Raw genomic sequence first — 5,000 nt, 5'->3', positions numbered from 1 at the left:
TTGTTTGTCTCGGTGTCAACCCAGACACAGAATGAAGATGCCCTCTGGGCATCTGATGTTGCTAAACCTATGGCGTCTAGGTCGGCGCTAAAAATGACTAGTATACCTTCCATGACCTTCCATAACTCGTCCTTGGAAAAGGAAGAGGAGATGAACTACGATTTTTACGAACAGATTAAAAGTCTAGTTGAGTCGGATGACTCTTCAGATGACTTTACAGAGGATGATGAGGATGTGGAGGAGTCCTTCCTCGACATATCGGCTGAGGAACCCGTGTTGGGAAAGTTTCCCATTGACACCAAGGGAACTATCACGGTTGTACTGCCTAGTCTGGAGTATATATGCGTTATCTGTAAACAACACATGGGCAAAGCATCCGAACTTGTTGCACATTTTAACATCAAACACAGAGACATTCCTCTGGTGTTTAAGTGCGCTAAATGTGACAAAACCAACTCAAACCACCGATCGATTGCCTGTCATGCCCCCAAATGTGGGGGAATAAAGTTAACTGAGGAAAGCTTACCAATGGTCTGTGAATGTTGCCAGGCACGCTTTGCAACTCTAAGTGGCCTTTCGCAGCACAAGAGGCATGCTCACCCAGTCACCCGTAATGAGGAAAGGATTAAAGATGGTATAAAGGGTACCTCGCAGAGAGGGGTACACCGTAGCTGCTGGTCTTTGAAGGAAGTAGAACAGCTGGCCCTTCTAGAGTTGCAGTTTCAGGGGAAAAAGAATATCAATAAGATCATTGCTGAAGCGCTTGGGACTAAGACCAACAAGCAAGTCTCTGACAAGAGACGGGACCTAAGTAAAAAGACAGGGGCCCCCATGTCAGACAGCTTACATTTTTCTTCTAGGCCTCTTGAGACATTGTCTCCCCCACCAAATGTAACAACGGGGACTTCATCCATACTCGCTCAAGCAGCTGAGCGGCTTACGAATGAGAATTCTGGGACCCTGGAAAAGCCTGCAATGGAGGCAATAAAGGCTTGGCTTAACGGCGAGGGCCAACATGATGCCCTCGTAGAAACTGCCACAGCATTGATGCTTTGTCCGATGAGATTGGTGAAAAACAAAGGCAAACGTTCAAAACCCGAGAACGACATTATTAAACCCAGGATATTACCCACACGATCTTGGATGAAGAAGAGAGCGGAAAAACGAGGAAGCTTCATGAAGCACCAGAAGCTCTTCTTTAAGAACCGCTCTCTTCTTGCGTCCTTAGTCCTGGATGGCACTGAACGTCATGAATGCCGAATCCCGAACGCAGATGTATATCGTTTTTACTGCGAAAAATGGGAGAAGGTGTTGCCATTCAATGGCCTGGGCCAATTTAAGTCATCAGGTGTTGCAAATAACGAATACTTTGAGCCCCTAATTTCGGTGGAGGAAGTTCAGACTGCCATACGGGCCATTAAACCAACGTCAGCAGCTGGGCCAGATGGCCTAACAAGGGCTGCAATCTGTGCTGCCGACCCCGAGGGTCGGACACTGACAGCCCTATTTAATGCATGGATGATTACAGGAATTATTCCCAAAGAGTTGAAAAAGAATAGGACGATTCTTATTCCTAAGGTTATGGACGATGAAAAGCTGAAAGAATTGGGGAACTGGAGACCAATAACGATCGGTTCAATGATTCTGAGATTATTTTCCAGAATAATGACTGCACGTCTTGCTCGTGCTTGTCCCTTAAACCCAAGGCAGCGTGGTTTTATAGCGGCATCTGGCTGCTCTGAAAATCTTAAGGTGCTACAGGACCTTATGAGACATGCTAAGAAATTGCACAGGCCGTTGGCTGTCATGTTTATCGACATAGCGAAAGCTTTTGACTCGGTTTCGCATGCTCATATTTTATGGGTGTTAAGGCACAAGAAAGTAGATGAACACGTGGTGGGCATCATCCAGAACGCCTACGATCGGTGTACGACCTCGTTCAAAAGCAATGGCGAGTCGACTCGAGAAATTAGCATACGTGTTGGTGTCAAACAGGGTGACCCCATGTCACCCCTGCTCTTCAATCTTGCCATGGACCCTTTGATATGCACCCTAGAGTCACACGGAGTTGGGTACTCCATTGATACCGACCACGTGACAGCTCTTGCGTTTGCTGATGATTTGGTGTTGGTGAGCGAATCTTGGGTTGGTATGGCCGCCAATCTAGCGATCTTGGAATCATTTTGTGGGCTATCGGGATTGGAGGTTCAGGCCAGAAAGTGCCAGGGCTTCATGATAAGCCCAACCAAAGATTCATATACGGTGAACAACTGCGACCCATGGACTATCAAAAATAAAGATGTCCATATGATCCAACCTGATGAATCAACGAAATACCTTGGTCTAAAAATTGGCCCTTGGACTGGCACTATACAGCCTGATCTACATTGTCAGCTAAAGACATGGATCTCGAAAATCGATGAGGCGCCTCTGAAGCCAACTCAGAAGGTTGAACTACTCAATGCCTATGCCCTACCCAGATTGTTATATCCTGCAGACCACTCGGACTGCAAGCAATCAACTCTCCGTGGGTTGGACCAAGAGATTAGAAAGGCGGTAAAAGGATGGCTCCACCTTCCCGCTTCAACTTGTGATGGACTGTTATATGCCAGAGCCCGAGACGGAGGCCTTGCCATCTTGAAACTGGAAAAAACAATCCCTTCGGTTCAAGTTAGAAGGCTGCAACGTATAGCAAACTCGTCCGATGCTATCACCCGTAATATTGTGTCCTCGCAGGGTATGGAGGAAGAATACCGTAATTTGTGGGTACGAGCAGGGGGTGACAGTGATGCAATCCCAACATTCGTTCTCAGGGACTCGGTGTCAAAAGAACCTGTATATCCGAGACCCTGCGATTGGAGGGAGCATGAATTTCAGAGATGGTGCGAAAAGCCGGTTCAAGGAAGGGGCATTGTAAACTTTGCGCATGATAGAATCAGTAATGCTTGGTTGAGGCCATGGTGCGGCTTTAAACAATGCTTCTTTATCGCAGCACTACAACTAAGGGCAAATATTTACCCAACAAGAGAAAGCTTGAACAGAGGCAGAGATGGGGCCTTACGTTCCTGCAGGAAATGCTCTGCCAGACTCGAGTCCCTTTCGCACATTCTCGGTCAATGTCCTGCAGTACAGAAAGCAAGAATTGCGCGACATAACAAGATCAGTAACATTCTGGCAGACGAAGCGGCTAGATTGGGCTGGTCTGTATACAAAGAGCCACGGTTCATATCCGAGACGGGAGAGATGAGAAAGCCTGACCTCGTGTTTGCAAAAGATGAGGAGGCGGTTGTGATCGATGTCACCGTCCGTTTTGAGCTTTCAAAGAATACCTTGTCAGATGCTGCCTCGCACAAAGTTTCGTACTATACCCCTCTTGGTGATCAAGTCAAAGTGCTGACGAAGGCTAGCAAGGTCACATTCTTTGGATTCCCGGTTGGGGCAAGAGGAAAGTGGCCCCTTGAGAATAACGAGGTACTTACCTCCCTGGGCCTGACCAAACCCAGAACGACATCACTGGCCAAGATGATTTCCCGCAGAACGCTGCTTTTCTCTCTTGATATTCTGAGAATGTTCTGTGGAAATTATGCGGTCTATGAACAGTCATAGACAACCTCCAAAACAAATAATAGTTTTGTTTTAAGATGTCATTTGTTTTAGATTGATTTTGTTATTTTCGAAGGTGAAGTCGGTTTTTATTTCATTTTACTATTTTCCACAATTTAGATTGTTATTTTCCAAGACGGAGTCTTGGTTCTTTTTTTTATTGTTAGTTTTTTTTTTTTAACACGTCGTATTTGTTACTTTAGAGCTTAGAGGGGACTTTATTTTCGCCTTACTATTTTCTGCCTACAAAGAAGATTAAAAATAAGCTTTTTTCAAGATGGTTTTGTTATTTTCCAAGGTGAAGTCTTGGTATTCTTATTTTACTATTTTCCATAAAGAAGACCTTTCTTTTAGATTTTGTTATTTTCCAAGACGAAGACTTGGTATTTTTATTATATTGCTATTTTTTACACGAAGCTTATTCAAGAGCAATTATATAGATTAGACTTTGTTATTTTAATTCTTTATTTTTGGACTACATCAGTTCGAGAGTCCTGTAACTTACTATTTTCTGCCTACAAAGAAGATTAGAAATAAGCTTTATTTAAGATGTTTTAGATTAGATTTTGTTATTTTCCAAGGTGAAGTCTTGGTTTTTTATTTTTTTTATTTTACTATTTTCCACAAAGAAGACTTTTCTTTTCTTTTAGATTTTGTTATTTTCCAAGACGAAGACTTGGTATTTTTTTGCTATTTTTTACAGGAAGCTTTATTCAAGAGCACTTATATAGATTAGACTTTGTTATTTTAATTCTTTATTTTTGCACTACATCAGTTCGAGAGAAGACTACAAACCAGCTTTATTTAAGATGTTTTAGATTAGATTTTGTTATTTTCCAAGGTGAAGTCTTGGTTTTTTATTTTACTATTTTCCACAAAGAAGACTTTTCTTTTAGATTTTGTTATTTTCCAAGACGAAGACTTGGTATTTTTTTATTGCTATTTTTTTACACGAAGCCTATTCAAGAGCACTTATATAGATTAGACTTTGTTATTTTAATTCTTTATTTTTGGACTACATCAGTTTGAGAGTCCTGTAACGTACTATTTTCTGCCTACAAAGAAGACTACAGACAAGCTTTATTTAAGATGTTTTAGATTAGATTTTGTTATTTTCCAAGGTGAAGACTTGGTTTTTTTATTTTACTATTTTCCACAAAGAAGATTTTTCTTTTAGATTTTGTTATTTTCCAAGACGAAGACTTGGTTTTTTTTATATTGCTTTTTTTTTTACACTGCTTTATTCAAGAGCGCTTATATAGATTAGACTTTGTTATTTTAATTCTTTATTTTTGGAATACATCAGTTTGAGAGTCCTGTAACGTACTATTTTCTGCCTACAAAGAAGACTACAGACAAGCTTTATTTAAGATGTTTTAGATTAGATTTTGTTATTT

At 41.6% G+C, this 5,000-nt stretch overlaps 1 pseudogene; it reads left to right on the top strand.

Moving 5' to 3' along the window:
* Nucleotides 1-5,000, top strand: part of LOC142919128 (28S ribosomal RNA) — a 10,888-nt pseudogene that overhangs the window by 3,128 nt on the left and 2,760 nt on the right.

Source organism: Petromyzon marinus, unplaced genomic scaffold (genome assembly GCF_048934315.1).
Source record: "Petromyzon marinus isolate PM22_M1 ecotype Great Lakes invasive population unplaced genomic scaffold, UKy_Petmar_22M1.pri1.0 PM_G_Scaffold_6, whole genome shotgun sequence".
Classification (NCBI taxonomy): domain Eukaryota; kingdom Metazoa; phylum Chordata; class Hyperoartia; order Petromyzontiformes; family Petromyzontidae; genus Petromyzon; species Petromyzon marinus.
This window is presented reverse-complemented; position numbering and strand designations above follow the sequence as displayed.